This window comes from Agelaius phoeniceus, chromosome 12, assembly GCF_051311805.1.
Source record: "Agelaius phoeniceus isolate bAgePho1 chromosome 12, bAgePho1.hap1, whole genome shotgun sequence".
NCBI lineage: Eukaryota > Metazoa > Chordata > Aves > Passeriformes > Icteridae > Agelaius > Agelaius phoeniceus.
In genome coordinates, this window is record NC_135276.1 from 11,492,980 (window position 1) to 11,515,441 (window position 22,462).

At 37.2% G+C, this 22,462-nt stretch overlaps 1 protein-coding gene across 1 annotated transcript in view; it reads left to right on the forward strand.

The window, feature by feature from the left end:
* Positions 1 to 22,462, forward strand: part of FTO (FTO alpha-ketoglutarate dependent dioxygenase) — a 219,190-nt gene that overhangs the window by 8,252 nt on the left and 188,476 nt on the right. The window lies entirely within an intron of this gene.

The following is a 22,462-nucleotide window of genomic DNA, read 5'->3' on the forward strand; positions in this document are numbered from 1 at the left end:
AATTATACAAAAGCTCTGATCAGTTTGGAACTGTTTCTGTAAGCCTGGATGTTTTCTAAAATGTAGAAGAACTTTTTTTTCATGTACTGCAGCTATTATGAACTTGTAAAAGACCCAGTTCTGTCTTCTATCCACGTAGGAGCCAAAAAGTAACTTTTTACTAAATTTGTTATTTCAGATACAATATTTGTCGAGTATAATGTAACTGACTTGACAGGAGGTAAGATCAAAAGGCAGTTGTGTTCCCCACTTGCCAGCCATTCCCATGTCAGTTATTTAGAATAAGATGGGTTCAATCAGTTGTGTGGTTCTCTGCATCTGTGGTAATGGGGAAGGGAAACTGTTTTGGTTTGGATGTTTTCCTGTGCTGATTAGTTCAGTAGTCAGTTGTCTTTTATGGATGTTCAGTGCTCTGCTTTCTCGCCTCTGGCATGTGAAATGCACAATGGGTACCATACTGGTGGTTTGTTTCTTTTTAAACTTCATGCAGAAGATGGTAGTTGAGGAAAACTACAGGAACAACTGTGGGTTTGTGTAGAGTTCCCCCATTCTTTTAACCAGAAGCCATTAAAGCTTTTGCATTGTCAAGCTTGGGACCATCTGGTATGTGCTGGCTGTCATTTCTTGAGCCTCTGATGCTGCTGTCCAGGAAAATAGTCCGTGATATATTCATATGGACACTATCAATCTTGGTTCAATAGGAAGTGTTTATGGAAAGCATTTATAAATAGGCATTAATGAAATAAAAGCAGATTATGAGTGTAGCCAATGTTTTTATTTCACATCTTGTATTCCATTTTAAAAAACTTCAAAAATCTTTTACTTGCATTAGGAAAAGCTCATATTCCTGGATGCCTATTTTGCTTGCCATGGGGAATTATTTTAAAAAGGCTTTCTTCTTCTGAGTTTCTTTGCATTCTTGATATTAATATTTTTAAGTTAGCTTTCATTAGCTTTTCTCCAGTATTGCTGAAACTTGTAGGAAATTTTCTGACCATGGGAACTGGTACTTCAGAAAACTTGTAATCACTTGGCTGTAGCAAGTTGGGCTTGATGAGAGTATATGGCAAAGTTCTTAGGGGTGTTATGGCTTAAACTTTTGTGATGAACTGTAGATATTGGTCAGCCCTCCCTGAACTGTTTTAACAATGCCTTATGTTACTGAAAGAGTGATTGGGCATTGGAGGTGGTGGAGTCACCATCCCTGGGGTGTTTAAGAAGAGGCTGCCTTTGGCACTTAGTGCCATGGTTTAGTTCACAAGGTGGCATTGTCACATTGATGATCCTTCCCCAAATTTACAATTTCTGCTTTACCTAGGACCATTTTGCCTATGTAGAAAAGCTTTGAAGTTTGTTATTCAGTCAAACAAAGTTGAATATAACTTTATGGTTCTGGCTAACTGAAAGTAATTCAGTGTGATCGGGACAGTAGATTGGTCATTATCTGTGATTTCTGTGATTGATAAGTGCTTATATTATGGCTTGTGCAATAGAACATACCAATGTAATGCCTGCCTAATGGAGTCTGTGCTCTGTGTGTGTCTGTGTATGTGACAAACACATGGGTTTATGCTTTATGATCCAAACATATTCCTCATAAATGTTGAGAATTCATTTCTCTTCAGTTTGCAGAGCACAGTTTGTGATTAGGGTCTTTGAAGGCTTGGTGCCATGACAGAAGGTGGTCAGAGCAGTAATGTCACAGGTGGGAGGGTGCCAGTGACCCAGTGAAAGCAACAAGCACTTTGCATGTTGACTGCTTTGTGAGAGGGCAATGTTTGGCCCTGTAAGTGCAGGAGAGATGGACTGTTCATGAAAAGGGCACAGAGAGCTTACCCATATGATCCTTTGTCAGCCTGATTAAATTTAGTGTCAAGTGTTCATTCATATGAAAGATGAGACACATCACTGTTTATCTAATAGAAAAAAGTATTTCTATTTTTCCTGAAGTCTTTTATATGTTAATAGAGGCAAACATGACCATGATCACATAATTTAAATATGTATGTAAAAAAATATACATACTGGCAATGGTTTAAAAGTAAGATGTATATGTTTTATGCAAAATAATGCAATTTCATTGTTAATCATGCTGTTCAAGCCATAACTCCACACAAAATAGTGCTTTTAAACAAATAGAATATACTGTTATTGGGCCATTTATAACAGAAATGCTTAGAACATTTAGAGACTGGTGAAAAGTATTTATTTTGCATGCTTTAATGTATGCTTCTGTTGTGATATTAATATACAAATGCAGAATTAAAATTCCAGGTATTACACCTAATTGTAAGGTTTTAGACTCTGTTTTTTAATACTGGAAGAAACACCAGTATTTAGAACAAGGTTTACAACAGATGTAATTTTGGAAATAAATGCAGGCATACAAAAAATGGAAGACATTCTTGTGAAATAATTGAACTTCTAAATATTTAAAGAACAAGAGGGGGAAAAGTTTAGATGTCTTTCCCCTCACTCTTCCTACCCTGCCAAATGTGGCTTGCTTAAAAGAACTGCTGGGAGTTCTGTTTAATGTTATACTTTGCATGCATTTGTGATTTGAAATAAAAAAAGAAAAGCTAAATTTGAGAGAGACAGTTTGAATGGCATGCTGTCAGTTTGGCTCTCCGTGAATTGGCAGTGGTGTCATTTAGGACCTTCAAATATGTGTCTGCCTGGACAGAATGAGAACATTTTGCATGTTCTTGAGAAGACAACCACTCCTTGCTGCCTCACAGTACTCAGTGGTGCATGACAGTTGCCCTTCATCGCTGTCTTCTTCCAAGTTAACCTTTGACCGCCCACTTTGTTGCCGCGCAACGCTCGGAGCAGGCCGGGATGTTGGGGAGTGACGGGCATTGGCCTGCAACGTGCTTGTCATTATTGCACTGTCAAAAGTAGCCTGCCATTGGGCTCCAGCAAGGTTTGAAACCTATGTGCAGCAGTCCATACTACTTAACTTCCAGCACTGTCAACAGGACGATCGAGTGTGCATAAGAAATGTGTGTTGAATATGGCTTTGATCATAATATAGGGAGATCTTTTTTGTGTGCGCTAAATGTATTCATATGAGTTTCACGGGGCCAAGAGGTTGATTCTGCTGCCATGGTAAAAAGTGAACTGTTGTCTCCTGTGGTCTAAGTTTCAAATAGCACAATTTAGATTTGAACAGCTCTGCCAGTTAAACTCTCAGCTTGTCTTGCGTATCCTATCAGCTTTTCAGCCAGCAGTATAAGCAGCGAGATACCAGACCAGTGGTGCCTGAGGTTAGCTGTCAAACTGGAATGTTATTTTGGATCTTGCTGTAATGTAATATCATAGAAGGAGGTCAGGCTGTGTGATTTGTAAAGCAGTTGTGCAAACTTAAAATGACTGAAATGTTTATTTCAGGTACTTTTTTTTCCCCCCATCTAAAAGAGTTGACGAGAAAATAGAATTTATCATAAAAAAACCCAAAGGCAATATAAAATGGTCATTTTTCTCTCGAGTACAGAATACAGTACATAAAAGACCATCAAAATCCAACATGTGGAGCCAGGCTAAAATTCACTAAGTAATAAATGCTTGACATTGAAAATATTTACCAGGCAGATATCTGTGTATTTTCTGATGAATCTCAAAGCGATTTAGGATGAACCTCGTACTTAATTTAATGAATGGAGATTGTACCTCTGGGTTAATTGTGAAGATAAACTTGGTGTGTAGGTAAATCACTTTTGCAATCTATCATATATTACCAAATATGTTTAATTACTTCCTGCTTGGAAGTGTCATATCCAACTTTAGTGGAATATTTGCTATTCACTTGGGCAACAGCTGTCTGTAACTGAAGTTTATTTTATTGGACTTGAAACTTGTCTGTTTTCTCTCAAAATATATCAGTTCCTTTGTAATTAAAATGGTATATTAAAATGACATCAGAAAATATCATCTTAAAACCAGAGATTCACTAGAGCTTGTTCATAATGACCATAATGACTTCTTTCCAAACTAGAAAAGTAGCATTATCTTGCAAACTGGCTATAAAAGTACTTTTTTTCTTCCTTCAAGTTTCAAAACATCATCATGCTAATTAAGTAAAAACAGTAGAGTCATAGTAGTGGTTATTGGTTAGATTGCCTAGAAACAAAAAAGTATTATTTTCATAATAGTTTTGCCCTCAGTGTATTTTCTGAACCATATTTTATTTTTTCTGCTCACAGTATCATTTGCAAGAGACCTCAGTTCAGAGTCAATGATCTAAAATACTAGATTGTGTCATGGAGATCTTTTTGGTCTTCTTTCTCTTAAAGATAAATGCTGTTGCTGTTTAATAGCCCAACTCTTTGAGTCTTTGCCAGTGTGTTGACATGTGGCTACTCTGAAATAGAGTATAAAATGCATGCATCCAGGTGTTTGTTTGTGTACATATATGTAAATGTGCAAAATTCTTTGGTGAATGAAGTGTAAATGTGCAAAATTCTTTGGTGAATGAAGTGGTCTGCTGTTAGATGTTAAAACTATTATCATCTAAATTCTTTATGCTGCCCATGAAGTTGCTGTTAGTTTTGGGTTATGTTTCCTCTTTCTGGAATAATGTGTATATATATATAAAATACGCTTTTGTGAAGAAGGACTGAATATTTGAAGTGTGTAAATTTGCAAACGTGCAATCATTTAAGTGCATATAAGTAGACAACTAAATAGCATTTAAATAATGAGTCATTGTGTTGGTTGATATGGTTTCTGAATTCAGAACTCCTTTTCAGCCTCCACAGTTAAAAAAAAAAGCTACCAAAATTAACAGAAAAACTGACCCAACTATTTGCAAACTAAAGCAATGTTACCTTTCTTTTCAGAAAAATGTTGCTATTTCTTTCACTGTACAAATGAAGGTTTAATTTCTGCTGGGAGTTAATAATGCTCTTTGTAGTTGTGTTACTGAGGGAGAAAAGTTTAAAATCTTCAACCACAAATTTATTTTTTCACTTGAAGTGTGGAATGCCTATTCCTTCTCTAACCAGAAGCTGCTTTTTTTTTTTTCCTATTTTGAAGTAACATTTTTCCACTCATGTGCAGAAGAATGTAGGCATCATTATGCAGTTTATTGCGTATTCATATATTTATATTTTTCTGAATGGAAATACTTGGGTGATTTCTGTCCAGTCTGTCTCATAACTAAGAGTTTGCAATGTTTTTGCTCTTGCTCTGCAGACCTTTTTATCACTATTATAAAAATGATATGGAGAAACCAGTTTATTAGCATAAAATGCAATAAAAAGTAAGTTCTCATTAACTATTGGGAGCTGATGTCGTTTCCCATTGCCTTAAAAGATAAAAGGACCACTATAAAAGTGTTTGCTCACTTTCTTTAGACATTAGAATTTGAAAGGGATAGCACAGTGAATAAAGATGACAGCAGTTAAGTGCCATTACTTTGGTTTGTGGTCTGAATGAAGAATATCCCAGCTGAAAGCAAAATGTTTTAATTGAGCAAGGAAACTTCTGCAGTGGTTCTCAGGATGGCAGGAATTGTCCATGTGCTTTTTATTTCAACTTCCAAAGGTGTTCAAAAGCCACACAGGTGTATTTGAGAGGTTAAACATCCATGATGCTCTATGATGTTATAGGAACAAAATAAATCCTATTACCCAAAATAAAAGAGAGGCAGATACCTTAAGGGAAGTGCTTTGTTGTCACCTCTACCCTCTGCAATACAAAATATCAGCTTGTCACAAAGGTTGAGACCTTTGTAGTGCATTCTTTCAGGGAACAAATCTGTCTTCTGGCTTTAATGTAAGAGCTGTGAAATATCTGTATTAGGTAAAATAGAGGTTAAGGCACCTTAAGGGCACTGAATTCTTATCTCTTTTTACTAGCAGGTGTCAACATGTACTAAAATGTGATGACCTACTCTCCTCTTTGATAAAAAGGAAAATGACCTGTCTACTGTGGATGGTGATAGAGTTGCCTGGGGCAGATTGCATTGTCACCTTTTTTAGTACTGGTGTGTAGAAAAATAAAAAAGGCCAGGATAGTTCTGTTTACCACAGAAGTATTTGACATTCCTAGCTACCGATAAAATATACTCAGGGGTAGAAAGAAGAAGCTGGTTTAGAGTACTAAACAAGGTTATGAAGAAAGGCAGAGATTGTTTGTTGTGTGAGCCCTTGGTATCACAGGATGTATGATCCATATCTGGAGATTCCTTCTGACCCCTTCAGACACTCATGGTTCAAGCTCTGCATTTAACCCTGCTCTCCACTTGTCCAGGGCCGCGTGGTGCACAAAGGCTGACATGGCTCCAGTCACGTCTTGAAATTCTGATGTGCCAGTGGGCTCTGCAACTCAGAGAGTTCAATCATGACTTAGTCTATACAAGTAACAATATTTCTTGTGTTCTAGAAATGATTGGTGTCACATTCAAGACCTTTTCTGGGTAGTATTCCAGAGCATTTATAATTTGTAACAATTAATTTGGAAGTCGTCGCTAGTCATTGCCTATTGCTGTGTGTGATGAAACATATCTTAGAGAGTTGATTTAAATTGTAGAGCTGGAACATCTCAAACTGTTAAATGAACTTTAAGCTTTAATTAATATTTCTATGCACTTCTGTAAAGGAAGGTTTACTTTCTGCTAATCAGAAACTGGACTTAAGGGCTAAGGAACAATTTCTGGTTTACTCTTTATCAATATTTGGGTAAAATGGGTTTCGGCATTTCTTCATGTTTTGCATGATGGCAATGAAATGTAGATGTCTCTTGTGTGAGTTCCTTGCATAATAATCTTATCTCTTGTTTGCATAAATAAATTTTAAAAGTTTTGTTGTTAGAGGTATGAGACTCCAAGAGATGGGAAATGAAAGTCCTGTTGCCAAACAGATACTGGTTTTTACATTGTTTAAAAACTGAAATCTATGCCCAAAATGTGCCCAAAATTAGTGAATCATAAGGGAATGTTCATGAGAGAAACTGAAAAAGTTTCTTTAAAAGGCCTGGGAGCCTTTTTAAAAAAGCATAAACACCATAACTTTGGTCTAGTTTTGGCTGTTTGCAGGTCAAGCTAATTAAGGTATTTTTGGCCTAAAACTCTAAGTATTCATGAAGAAGGTAGAAATCTGTTGGTATTGGGTTTGATGTCAATAGAAGATGAAATTTAGAAAATCAATGTTACCTTATTTAAATCAGGCCAGTGAAGTGTGTCTTGTTAGATCCTGAAAATTCTGCCGTTATATTCTTGTGAAGCATAAATAATTAACTTTGTCTTTCCTAATTATTTAGAATTTTTTTATAAGGCATGTGAAAGAGGAGATAACTGTTAGACCATCCTGCAAAAGGGCTTTAAGCAAACAATTCTTTTCGACTTGTTAAAATGGTACTTAAGCTAGGGCAATTTTACCTCAAAAGTCCAGTTTCCTTAGAGTTAGGGCAATGCTGTGGTGTCAAGTGCTAGAAAGTGGATTTGTGCTTGAAAGAATTTTGAGAATGATGACCTGATGAATTAAATCAAGGTTATTTTAAACTATTTAAAGTATTGCAATATCCATGGAAGTATCAATTTAATTCTTGCATCTTTTGGCATGGTTATAAACTGATATCTCTATTAAAAACTGAAATAACAGTCCAGAGAATTTGGATTTATGAAGTGTCGTAGAATGTTTCTGATTATATCCCAGAAGGCTAGTAGCTAGTTATAAAGTAAAAGCTTATTGCTTTACAGAACTTTCCTCTTTCAATTTTCAAGTGTTTACAGAATTCAGTATTACATTGGCTCATACTTAACTGCCCATGATTTTACCTGCATTTGTGATTAAAGAGTTTTTAGAAATTTGCATTAACAAGTCCTTTTATTTATCATCTTTTTTTGTTTATTTCATAATCAGTGGGGAATTTGGTATTGTGTTCTTGTAAATATTTTTATTCCAAGGGATTTAAGTAAAGAGCAAAAGAGCAGGATGTAATCCAGATCCTAATCCTAGTTCAATTCCTATTTCAGAAAAATTGGAGAATGAAGTCAGTAGTGAAGGTGGGCAATGAGCAATGAAGGAACAGAATAACTCAAGAAAGAGAGACATTCTGAAAGATGATAAAATAGTAAGGCAATGTAACATTTTGGGAGGAAGATTAGATTAGGAGAAAAGTAACACAGAACTGAATGAAAGAGAATCAATAAAAAGTGAGTTACAAAGCCAGACATCTAGTGGATTCCTGTGGAATATTCTAGCATTTATTTGACTGAAATGTAATGAGTGACTGTTGTGTACTGTATATATTAGTGACTTTACATGTGTGGTTTGCTGTTTAAGAGAGGCTGTTTAGCAATGTAAGTACATCAAATTTTACTTTAAGCCAAGTTATTATTCACTTGGGCATCTGCTAATTCTTGTTTTGTGAGGAGTAGTAAGGGAGTTGATACTGAGGAAAGAAATGGAAGATTTTTTTAAAGCATGGAGTGTTAGCATAGCTACAAATAATAAAAATAAAGAAAAATCCAAGCAAATAGTTGTGAAGAACACATGACCTGCTCATGCATAAGCACCTGCTGAGCCTTGGCCATTGAGTCCTTTAGAGAGGTACCTGGTTGAAATAGTCTGAACTGCTTAGAATGGATTTATTATTCTTAGAAAATCTCCTTTGCATGTGGAATCTTCTCTACTATTGTGGCTTTAGCCTAATCTCTCCTTTCTAATTTAGTTTTGAAATTCTTTGAGAATTCCAAATTTCATCTGTGTGTGCAAAATGGCAGAACTTTGCATGCATAATAAAAGCTCAGTGACTTCTTGACAGTGCCAGTGGTGTGATTAATTCCCTTGCATAATATATTCAGTCATCCTATGCATATGCAGGGACAATGTAAGCAAAGGGGAATGAAGGATCCCTATGGATGATGTCTGGGGCAGAGCTCTTGTCTTGCTCTTGTCAAATATGTTTGTCTCTCCCCAGAAATCTGTCCCCACAGATTTCTTTCTCCTTGGGCTTTATGCCAGCTGCAGCATCTTCCCCATCTGGTCAGTATCAGGAAGGTGGGCCACTCCTCACCCTCGTCCATCGCGTGCTGGCAAGTTAGTGTGACTCTTGGTACAGAGGCAGAAAATAGAAGAAAACTGGCATTTTCCTAAGGAGCCTTTCTCTAATAACCCCTGGTGTTTGCCCCGTTGAGTCTTTTCCTGTTAATAATTTGCACTGCTTGCAGAAAATCATGCCAGGTGTTTGACTGAAGCAATTTTGCATCAGGTGATGTAGTGCAAAAAGTGCCTCGAATCCCAGATGTGAGGCCTTTGATTGCATTTATTCTTAGTAATGATCCAGACTTTTCTTGGGTAACCTTACAGTGTTAGTCAATTGTGTTTGTAGCATGCCACATGGTTCTTTTGTGCTTCTATAGATAATTTCTAGGCATTATTCCATGAACAGTAGTAAGAATTTAAGATTTTTGACTAGGACCACCAAAGCTCTCAAAGTAGAAAGTTACTTCAGTCTCTTTTCTGACATGATCAGTTGCTCTTGTAGGCTCTAAACTGGGATTATGTGGTGCCTGTAAATATTAACAAGAAGCCTTAGAGAACTTCTACTGACAAGCCAGTATAGCTTTATGACATTATGCTGGCACAACTCTGTATGTCATGTTTGTATCTGCACACGTGGAAAGGTATAGTGCATTTTGCTAGCTGTAGTTTTTAGGCAGGTATGGTGATTTGATGTCATGCTGCACATATTTTTGTATCATAGTAAACAAAATGCTTGAATCTTATTAAATTAATAAATCAAGTAGACTTTTTGTTTTAGTAACTGGATAAAATATAATTTAAATTCTGGCTGGTTACCAGTGTTTATCAGTGATGAAAAATTACAGATTAGTCTGTGTTTCTATAATCAGGACATTTACACAATGGATATATTGTTACAGTTGTCGTTTTAGTTCTGATTATTACTCAGTATGTCTATTGCAATTTTCTCATTTACAGCTGTTATTGAGCTCCATGTGTAATAGATGGAATTACTGTGTCTACCATTTATTTAATGAATAGCCTACAGAAACATTAGTGTTAATAATATTATCCACTTAATGTACACAACAGTTTATAATATGGATAGATGAATAATGTGTTGCACTATTTAAATTTTATTGGAATGTGATAAATAGATCTATAGATCATTTTTGTTCCTAAATGCAATGTTAGAGTCATCTGGGGGTTTTAAAAAAAGTCAATTCTAAGCAAAGTGATTGCAACTAGTCTGTTATCTAATGTATAAATAAAGTAGTTTAGACATAAAACTCTTTTTTGGGGGGCGGGATTTGAACCAGGAGGAAATTTTTCTTATTAAAATAAGTGAGAGTGTCAGCTGTTCAAGTTCATTCTTGATGGGGGGTATTCTGCTAATAAGGAGAACTGGGTTGGAAAACTAACAATTTGGTTTCTTTGCTCAGTAGCAAGGAGGTGTATGTGAGACACATGTATTAAACAGAATTAACTGAGTTCACCAATCTGATAAATATGACATGCAGCTCTGATTAAATAGCAAAAATAGCAGCCTGTATAGTAAGCAAAGTCAGGCCTTGTCCAATGCAGGCAGCTTCCTAGCTGCTCTTGCTCTTTATCTGATTTTTTGGCTTAGAACAATGTAGAAAGGTTTGATTTTGTAAGTCTAAGAGGAAAATATTCCCCCCCCCGCCTCTGTTTTGAGTAATTTTGATTGTGTGAAAGAGGAACTCCTTGGCCCAACTTGTCAGATTTAGTAGGGATTCTCTAAACTGACTCTTCAAGATACTATTTTTGAAAAAGTTGTTGTATTACAGGTAATAAGGATATACTTTGGTTTCATGAAAAAGCTCTGTGAAATGAAACAGCCGTAATTGAGGGGTTTCTCCATTTTTTTTTCTGAATAAATAGGCACTTAAGCAAAATCTCCAGTACATGTTATGTAGAAGTTGTACTGTCTGAGTCAGAGAATATGAATTTTGAGTTCTGACAGCAGTATTTAAATTCTGGTATTTTCCTTGCTGTGTTGAGACAAATTTGATTGGTAAAGGCAATAATGTATTGGACCAACTTGTAAGAGTATAAAAGTTAGACAAGGCTTATGTGTCCTAAATCTGGACTGACCTTGCCCAGTGGCTCTGGGTGGTCTTACAGGGGCTATACCCATGGCTCTTGTAGCCCAGTGTATTTTGGGTTAGTTGCCCCCACACCCCCAAAATGCTCTTTAGAGCAGACAAGCTGGGCTGTGCAGACCAGAGAGTCTTTGCTGCTTGCTCAAGTGACACAGGTCACCTGCTGTTCAACTCCACAGATCTCAGAGGAAATCTGAGAGAGGTTGGCATATTCACTTGTGCATTTTAATGGATTCTTTAATTATATTTTAACTCTTGTGGTAAATGGTTTAAACTGAGTGTGTGCAGAAAACAGTCTTTGCATTTAGGCCCATCTGAGGGGTTCTCCTACTAAATAAAATACCTACCAAGTCTTCCTACCATAAGGCTTATGTCCTCATAGCTGTGTATCCATAAATTCCTAAACATTACCAATACTTTGCCATTTAAACACTCTCCATTCTGAGCTACATTGTAGAGCAGGGATTCATGAGCAGTGACCTGCCAGCATTTCAGGGCCACCAGAGGACTGCAGAGAGCTGCCTGGGATTTTAACTCCAATTCCCCAAAAACACTTGCTGTTTTAGAGAAGGTAAAATGTGTGCATAGCATACACATGCTTTTCTTCTGTCCAGTTGTACAAAGCTGTGACTTTCTTCCTTAAAAGAATGTCTTATGTGTTACTTATTTGGGGCCATCTGTACTCCTATTGCAATGTAAAGTAATTTACTTCCAGCTTTTATGTGATTATTTTCTCAAAAATGCAGAGCTTTCTAGAAGTTCTGTAACATATCACACATGAAGAATAGCACAAAATTGATATCTTAGCAGAATAAATAATTTTGATATCTTCAATGTTTTCTCTGGTTACTCTATCAGTTCTTTTCACAGATTTTTTTTTTCTTTTTTGCTTACTACAGAAAAATTACATCAAATGCAGGATAACAGAACACTGTCAAACTAAGAAGGTTTTATATGGACAGCATTAGACAGGAGCAGAAAGATCCAGTGCACTAATAGGCACGCTCACATGAGCTACCTAGTCCATTGACAGTTTTTTCCTTTGTTCTCCCTCTCGACCCACTTTCTGCCAGTGATTTGTGACATATTTTGTAAGAGATCAAATAAGCCCTTGACACCTGATTGCAATGTAGTGCTTGTTTACAGTTGCATTTTTGAAGGACCTCTAGACAAGATGGAAGGTTTAACTTAAAGTAATTAAATTTGCATCTGCTCTGTGACAGGAATTTTCTTATGTGTGTATCCTGTTGAGCAAATTTTACTGTAATTGGCCATGAAGTACCAAAAGAAGGATCCAGGTAGACAAAGTTATTGTTGCCTACTACTAAAATCTGTCATGGTATTTCTTAAGGACTGGCTTGTACTTGGCTTGTGCCACATTCTTTGAAATATAGTAATGCGTACTTTTCTTTTTTTTTCTGTTATTTTTAAGGTAGACCCTGACTTGAAACACAAATTAAGCTGAACTTGATGAATAGCATTTTCTCTTCACATTTCAAAATCTAAAGAACTATTTTATAGCTGCTTTAAATCCAACATTATTAATTTATATCTGTTTTGTGTGTTATATTTTGGCCAGATATTGTTGAATTTCCTCTGATTAATGAGATTCAAAGGAACATACCAGGATATTCTCCTAATACCACCTGAAGTGGTTTTATGAGGACCAAGAATTATTTGCATCTTGCATGACCTGTCCTTATGGCTACTTTTGAGTACAGCGTAGGTTAGAAGTAGGTATTGCAGCCTACTGACTACAAGGGAGATTAATAGCTTTGGAAAGGGCTGTAATGAAAGGCTGACCCAACTGGCTTTTGTATTATACCTTGTTTATCCTGCTCTCATCTCTATCACCTTTGGGCTACAACAAAATGTAATTTATGTTAGCAGTGCTTCATTGGAGGTGAAAGGTCACATTTTTAATGAGAGTAGCCCTGATTGGGATTCGGGTTTTAAAATGTTGTGTGGTAGAGTACAGTCAACAAAGTCCATGTGAAGAAAACTATTGCAGAAAGCAGTGAGAAAACATTATTTGAACGGGAAATAAGACCATTATCTTTTATTTAAAGTTCAACTAGGAGAAGTTAAATAGCTAGGAAAAGGGATTTAACAGAGTAGCAGCAATGTGATGCTCAAGTTTAATAAGTCTTTATAATTTTGGCAGAGTGGTGGGTTCTTTGTACAGAGAAAAATACTCAATTTCCTCTTATTTTGGTGCTGTCTGCTAGAAAAATTTCTCTCTCATATCTTTTACTTGAGTGGGACAGAAATTAAATGACCACTTGTGCTTGTTCCAGGGAGAACTTGTCTGTATTTGGAACAGTTAACCACAATACCCAACTGGGTCTGAGTTCTCTCTTTAGAAGGCAAAGTTGCCTTATGTTCATGAGATTGAGCAGTGATGTCCATTAGTGGTATGCTATGAAAATGATCTGCTGCATTTTTGTTGAATGGTGTTAATATTAGAATTCACTGAGTGACTTACATAACCAATTTTATGAAACATGGACTTTCTCACAGAAGCTGAATTTCTTTTTGAGATTGGGAAAAACTTTAAGAGCATTCTAGTCAAAAGAAGTTCAGCAGGTACCTGGGGAAGTTTTAGGGTGTAAGCAATGAAGGTAAAGTTGTCAACTCAGAGTAGTCAAAAGCTGATTTGAAAGAGGTTCTTGGATTTGGGTTTTCAGCATTCAAATCCTTACCCTGTGTGACTGGTGCTTGCCATCAATCTCACTTTCCTCTTTCATTTATGTGTATTGTTTGCAAGTGACAAAGTGCTTCAGTTATGTTCAATAAAGGAATAGGAAACACATCAGGGTTTTTGAATTTCATTACTTTTTGTGGAAACAACTTCTAACCTGAGTTTAGTTGAAAGTTTGCATAGAGATGTGGTGGAATGGGCCTCTTTGGTTCATTACAGCCAAATTATCTTTCATGGAGACACAGATTATCAAAGTGTGAGCTTTTATATCTTTTTTTTAACTGTATATATAGACTGTGCAACAGTAACCACTATGAAAAACCATAAGGCCCATAGGATTCACCTTGTGAATGAAAGTTTGGGAGGGCTGCAGGTTGGATTGCATAAGAGCTGCAATACTTTGAAGAGGTATTGTGCTGATGTCAGAAGCTTTTTTCCCCTGATTTTGGGTTGTTTCTGTGTATCAAGCTGCCTCATAACTAAATATTGGATTGTGCCCCTGTGTGAAAGGAACTTTTTGTTCTGTGGTGATATGAGAAGCCTCTACTGAGGCCCTCAGTTCAAGCAAACACTGGGTTTCCTCTCCTTCCCCCAGCACTCCCCACTCCTGCAGCTGCACTTGGCTTTTTGGCAGAGGTCACCCTTGCTGTGCTGCTCCTGCAATGCCTCTCCATCCCAATCCTCCCTTCTGCCCTTCCACAGCACTCCCCTGTGCCTGGGCTCCTGCTGTCTCTTGGCAAGGAAGAGAATCACACTGTGCTTTAAAGCAACACAATGTTGGGATTCCCCTTCTTTTCATCCGTGTCAATAGGTCTTGAACTATTAATGCAAATCTTCAAAATGATTCTTTTAAATTTACACTTGTTTTACATTATTTTATAATTAAATTTTAGTGTTGAAAGAGAAGAAAGGAATAGAAGTTTTTGAAGTGATTAAATATTAATTTTATTCACATTTAACCCTAATTTACATTAAGGGTGTTAACTGAAAGGCAGATCTTTTGAATTCAAGATTTTCATTTCCTTTTAGCCTCACTGATGAACAGTTAGATCTTGTCACATAAAGTGTCAGGGTGCACTGGATTAGAAGGAATAATTGTGCAGACTTGTACTTTTTAGGATGGCCTGTTTGTGATGCTTACTGCCTCCTAACAAAATAAACAAACAAAAATCAAATTTAAAAATATTTTGGCTAAACTAAAACTGAGATTTGAAACAAAACAACTGCTAGAGAGTCTGTCCTTATCGAGGACTATGATGATTCTTCTTGTCTATCTCAACAGGACTTCTGTAACTTAGAAAGTTGATTTCTTTAATGCTTTAATGGAAGGTATATCAAGGGGTAATATTGGTGATGAAATCTTGTATTACATAAGTGATATATAGATCTATATTATATGCAGGGCTATGAATTTAGGTAAATACAAAAAATACTGTGTTTCATGCAACTACAGCTAGGTGTGAACCTGACCACTGATGTATGTTTCCTTTCAGAGAATTCAATTAATACAATGCACTCAGTATCCTTCTGCTGAGATCTGTACTTCTCACCTGAGAGTTCAGGAAATGTCGAATTTCTTTCTGTGATTTCAATTGCTTACAGAACCCTGGATAAAAGTTCAGCCTTGGTGTAGTATAAACTGCTGCAGCATTTTGGGTGCATTTGGTGCTTACACCTGCACAAGTAAAATCCTGCAAACTATACAGGCCTTTGTGTTTAATAAATCATGGAACTTTGAAGAATCTTTGAGAAGTGGGGCCTGCATGTGACTGAGCAGCAGTCATGAATCAGTGTTATCCTCAAGTGTATCTAGCAGACAGTAATAGATGCTTGAGCAGACAATATGAGCACTGAGTGAATGATGGTAACAGCATTAAATATTTACATATAGCAAAAGCATTTTGACAGCAGAAAAGAGACTGTCTCTGCAGTAAGGTGGGTAAACCCCAGTGTGATATAGTACACCTTTCTATAGGACAACTTCTTATTAATAACTAGCAGTGTTTCTCTGTTAGACAGATATATGATCTACTGTCATACAGGAAAATTTTCAAGACTTTATTGGTGTAATCTCCAGGTGCCAATATCACTCCATACCTGCCATAATGCAAAAACAATTACTGAGTTCAGAAATAAGAATTGATAATTGAATAGTAACTAAATGGTTAATATTAACCAAAGTAGATTTTAACCTGTTAACAAAAGCACAGATTCACTCTACTTTGCCTTACCTCAGTTTTCCATTGAATTTTCCAACACAGGAGCTGTCTGGAGAGCTGTGTCCTAAAGAATGTTGTACTGTGGCTGTGCCTGAAGGGGTTGATGAAAGCAAGGAGTCCTCCTGCCTGCTCCACTGCTGAGCAGTTGCACAGGAGTAAATCCATTTTATTGATTCTGCAGTTCTTGAAGTGCAGGATATTTGTTTATGTGCCCTTGTTTTGTTTTTTGAGGGAACTTCCAAATTATGATTGTAGAGCAGTTGGTATTCCTTGCACTGGACTTGTTAAAATAGGTAATGCTTGATTCACACATAATTTTAAAAGGAAATTACTTTATCAGAAGCATAGGATAACAATTTTTATACTAAGGAATATATGAATTTTGTTAGAGGTTTTTAATCCTTCTAAATGCAATTCAAAAACCTTTCACTTGTAGGAAAGAAGTAAAACAATGGTGATAATAAATTGAATTTTTTAAAATACTATATGAATCTTGTGTTACCATGATGAGCCTGCTTGCATTTAATGATCTATCATGTGATGTAATTAAAAGAAATTAATATTGAAAATGAACTAAAATTGAGTGGTGTCAAGCCACTTTTTCATATGTTCTTCTTCTTATCACAAAAGAGAAGCAAAAGAGAACATAAAACACAATTCTAGAATTTGCTGCTTTAAATCATCAGTAAGGTTGGTTTTTGTTTTGTTTCAATATTTTACAGCAAAGATAATTCTTTGGAAGTGGATAAGGGAAACTTCTTTTTGAAAAGATGTTTGGAGTTCCTTTCTTAGCAGTGGCTTCAGTGTGGGTATCCAATCAATGTCCATGAGTAATCTGCATCATTTGAGAATATGAATAACTGTGAATATCTGGAATATCTAAGGCATATGACCATTTGAGCTTTGGTCAGTTAAACATTTCTTCAGCTATAAGGGCAAATACATTTTTATAGCTTTTAGGGAAATAATCTTAATCCTATGGAGGAAAGGGCTGGTATATTGCAAAAGGGAAAAATGTTATATTCCTGCAAATATGTGAACGATATGCTTTGCAAAAGGAATGTGACAGAAATTTAATGTGATGTGTTCTCTTCTTGGAGGAGTTTTTCTTTGGGGGAAAAGCTTTTGCAGGTGATAGCTGTTCTGAGGAGCATTCCTCTGTGGCTGTGAAATTGATGTGGCTACAGAGCTAGAATGTTGATGACTTGGTGCCAGTGGATGTGAGCTGAGATGTTTTGAGTGGGGACTGCACTGAAGATAAACCCAACTGGGCTCATTTCACTGTCTAAAACTTCAACCCTATTCCTTGTTTGTTTCTTGAATACCCAGAATTGGGAATTATGCAGCATTTAAATTTCAGATTGGATCTGGAATCTAGTAAAGCATTTAAATTTCAGATTGGATCTGGAATCTAGAAAGCCAGCTTGACCCTGGCTTTCAGAGGGCAGCATTTTAAGGATCTTGGGATCCTTAAAAACAACACCTATTTTGAAGCAGATGATCTATGTGTGTGTTTCAAGGTGTGTTCTGCTGCTGATCCCCAGTCTGGGATATTTTTGGATTAAAACTTCTAACATACTGATCAGGAGTTATTCTAGTTGAAATCCTTTTTCTTTCTAACATGGCCTCTGTGTTAGAAACAAGGAAGCTTTTTTTTTTTGTAAAAACCATAAAACAACAGGCTCTTAAAAGCTTGAACAATAATACTTCAGGGACCATCAGACTTTGGACTTTTTTGTTCATTGCTTTGGTAAACAGGGGGTTGTACTTGGTTTTTGCTGTTAATGCTGCCTTCTTTGTGTAGTGGTCTCTACACTCCCTCAGCATTTTTCATTGCTTTGTATCAGCACATCTTCCCTCCCTTCTGCTCATTTGAGCTTTCCAAGGTGTCAGAGCAGTGAAAGTGCTCCAGAAAGTACAAGTGCTTTCTTTGAAGCTGGAAGAGCTATTTGAGCAGCCATGAGCAGAATTCTGTATGACACATAAGGAACAAATTTATCCTTCTTTTTTAACGTCATATTTAAAGCAGGGACAAGGTTGATTCTTGTGGCAGCTGTTCAAGTCCTAAAGTAGAGTAGAGATTCAAATACTTAAAGTGTATTTACAGTAAAGGTTTCCAAACTTACAGTCCAAACTTACAGTGTGCTGACCATTCACTGAGTGGTGCTTCTCCCATTTGGATTTCTAGGGGTTTTTAGTATGAAATTTGGGTTTCTAAGGGCTTTTTAGCAGTATTTATGCACTCACATCATAACTGTATGCCTAATACAATGGAAGTAAGCCCATGTGGTCATATTGTCCTAATCTAACCATCAAAATGAGAATTCTAGCTTCAGAAACTTATCACACATAATTTCAGGGTTTTCTGATGCACATACATAGCTGGATAAGATTCTGTGTTCATCATATAAGCCCCAAGGTCTAGACCATATAATGGTCAGGACATGAGAACATACAAAACTTTGCTAAAGTTTTATATTTCCATTTCTCTGAGTTTGTGGTGGGGAAATTAAATTAGACAAACTCTTCAAATGTCAGTCTGTTGCAGCCTGAATAATATTTTCATGAGCAGTGGTTTAAAAGCTGCTATTCCTTCTCTTCATTCTCACCCCTCACACTTCTTGTGGCTTCAGAATGAGGAGAAATTATTTTTAAAGCAACCTCTAAGCACCTTGTGATACAAGTTATATTTCAATCAGAACAGACATTTGGGGTCCTCCTGTAACAGTGAGTCTGTCTGGTGTGGATTTTTGATTTTTTTTTCTCCTTGTTTTGTAATATGCAGTTCTACATACACTAAAATACATTATTTTTGCTTAGTTTAATGAAGCACATGAAATTGGGAGTCATGAGATTGAGTCATGGCAATTTAATGCCAGTAATAGGAAGCAGCTTGGTTGAGGGTGATTTTCTGCTGAAATTAGTACTATAAAGTATTAATATATTGCTATTCATTTCATGATGATAGATGTGGGGTTCAGATGTAGCATTTTTAACTTATTCATCAATATATATAGAGTGTCCATAAATAAATGCTGTCCATGTGGTAAATGGCTAGAGAACATGGACTTCTTATTGCCTTTTCCCTTAAAAATGTTGTGAAATAAAAATGTAGAGACTAATGGCAGGGATTGTACTGGCATCCTTTTTTGCAATCTATGCTTTTAACTTGATCTAAGCATGTAACATTCTACTTGGCAGACAGTTGTGCTGGTATTCACACATTAATTTATATTCATCATGAAATGTACTTTAACCTTTTCATGGCTTTTCATGAGTGAGGTTGTGCTGCAAAGTTTTAATTTGTTTGCATAAACTTCACCATCAAGCTGCAACACTGATCAGCAGAATAGAATCAGGGTGACAGAAATGGGGGATGGCCGTAACTCCATTGTAATGGCAATAAATATTACAGCAGGAGCATACATAGTGTCAACATGCAAGCAAGGAAAGGAAGGATGTGCAACTTTGCAGGCTCTAGTACACTTTATTAAGCTATGAAAGCACTCCAGATAGAAATAGTAGTGATAAGAGTCCATTGAAAACAGAGAGTGATATAAAAAATCTTTAATTGATGAAATCTTTTCCTGGGATTTATGACAAAAACTGTCCAAAGCTTCCAGTGCATGGTATAGGCTTTAAGGTACACTGGCTTGGACAGTACGAGTGGGCTGTAATAAAACTGTGTGTAAAGCGTTACCAGCAAAGGGCACGTGTGTTGGAGGTATAAAGGAAAAAGAGTCTCTGCCCATGAGCCCCTGTGTGTGGGTTTCCCTGGCACAGACCAGGGCCGGGGCAGGGTGGGCTTTGGGCCGTGCGCCCAAATACAAAATATTTTCCTGAAATCAATGACAAGAACTATCCAAAGCTTCCAGTACATAGTATAGGCCTTAAGATACACAGGCTTGGACTGTACGAGCGGGTTGTAATAAAACTGTGTGTAAAGCTAGGGCTGCGTGTGTTGGAGGTATAAAGCAAGAAGAGCGTGTGTCCCCTTGACCCCGCTGTCGGGTTTTCCTGGCACAGAGGGGCGCTCCTATCCCGCGGTGCGCGGACCAGCTTTGGGCTGTGCACCCAAATACACAATATTTTCCTGAAATCAATGACAAGAACCATCCCAAGCTTCCAGTGCACAGTACAGGCTTTAAGATACCCTGGACAGCATATCTCGGGCAGTAGGCGCAGGCTGTAATGAAACCGCGTGTAAAGCTAAGGGCACGTGTGTTAGCGGTAAGAAGGAAGAAAAGCGTGTGTCCCCCTGACGCCGCTGTCAGTGTGTGCCTGTCCCTGGCACAGAGGGGCGCTCCTGTCCCGGCCGGCCCGCGCCCGCTCTGGGCCGTGCGCGCTGCCGCCGCTGGGTGGCGCTGCAGCACCGGCCGTGCCCGCTCCGCTGGCCGAGGTCGGGGAATTGCTTTATCGGCAAAGGGCTCGGGGAGATGGATTTAATGTATTTAATGTATTTAATGTACTCAATGTATTCATCTCCGGCCCAGGCAGCCATTGAATGCCCTGCGACATGCCCTCTCACAGCTCTGGCCTGTTGACTATGCTTATTTGGTGTAATAATTAGCAGAAATTCTCGCTAACAGCGGTACTTACCAACACCTCGCATTTTCCTCTGTGTTTTCGTACGTGATGGATTGTGCATTCTATGAATAAAGTTAAGCGGGTCACAGCCTAAGCCCTGTACAACACAGCTATTTTCTGCACAATAGTTCTGAATAGATATATATTAACTCCTTTTTTAATCCCCGTGGTGTAATGCAAACAAATTCGAGTCTGTTTGTAATAGGCTATTGAAAACTTTTAAGCACAGAACACTTGTCAACTTAAAGAACAAAAAAAAGAGAAAGGGAATGAGGAGCTACAGAAATTAGAGTACAGTATCTGTTACCAAAGGCTGGCTTCAGGAGCCTGTTCTAGTGCTTTATGAGGTTTGTACAGATCACTGTACTTTGTTCTGGAGAAACAGTTCTCATATGCATGTTAAAGGTGATCTCTGTGCTGCTGTGATGCTCAAAGTTCATCTGCTTGGTATGAAAATAAAGGTAGGGATTCTGAGCTAAACAGTACTTGGGTTTTTTTGCACTTTCCAGCTGGAAATGGTTTTGCTTGTGATGAATGGTAACTTGTGATGAAAATAAAGAGAAAAGGTTCCTGAATAAATGGTTCAGGAACTCATCATGGTTCTTTCCAAATGGAGGGCCTGATAAAGTTAAGGGTTCCCAAAATTAAGTAACTGTAGTCTTTATTCAGCTAAACTCCTAAGTGAAAATTTAGTGGAATTCTTATATAATGAATTAGCTCAACTAGCAGTGGTTTGAGGCATATTTCACATGGAAGTTCAGCTCTGCATGGAGACTATCAAGCCTTTGTCACTAGTTTAATTGGGAATTGCAGCATCTGTAGTTCCAAATGTGGGTCATAAGCTCTTGCAGTTGTCTGTTATTTAGTTTTAAAATCCTCCCTTTGAATGTTTTTTTAAATCCTACATTGTTCTTTATTTTTTTCATTCAGCCCATTTTGAATTCTAGTTATGCTGAAGCACTTCCATTGTAGAGGGGGAAGTAATACAGCATGTTAAGCCAGCAAATAAGAACAAAGGTGGGTCTGGCAGCTTTCTTTTAATGTCAATTCCTTGCCCTCAGCCTCCCTTATTAATGCAGCTGAGCTGCTGTCACTCAGATGGTTTTACACAGACGTGCAGGCTACGTGTCAGAAAGGGTGGCCTAGATTTTTGAGTTTCAGGTTGAGAGTACTCCAACATACAAAACCACTGTATCAAATTATAAACTGGTTGACTCCAGTCCTTGTAGGCTTTCTGAAGGAAGTGAAATTTATTTATTGTTGTCTTGGACATATCCTCTAACGAAACAAGAGAGTTTAGATGTTAACGTGTCTGCACTATTTTCAGTTGGATGGAGACTTTCCTGTTGCCTTTAAAATTATTATTGTTCAGAACAATCCTTCTCTTTGTCAAGTTCTGCTTCCACATTAGGATTATTTTTTCTGTGCTTGTATGTCTTTATATGAAAAATTTTTGTTTTCTCACTGTTCCTTCACTTGTACTTATTTACTGTGGGCTTTTTTGATAATGTCCTCATCATTGCAATATCATATACAGATATTTACTTAAAAATACAATCAGAAGTTATTTGGTGCTTTTTCTTTACTGGGTCATTTCATGGATTCAGTTTTGATTGTCACCACACAGTTCATTAAACATGTCTGCATTTTCCTATCAGCCTGTTACAGCTTTAGTATGTTGTGGATCAGTGTGGCTGCCCCTCTTCTTCCTTTGTTTAGACAACCAATCCAAGCCATTCTAGAGTGAGTTACTACTCTTGGTAGGAATTGTTTATTTATTAAATTTGGCAGAAGAAACATGCAGTAATGTAAGTCTAGGATATTTTGTCAGCAGAAGGGAGCAAGTAGGGCAAAGGAGAGTTG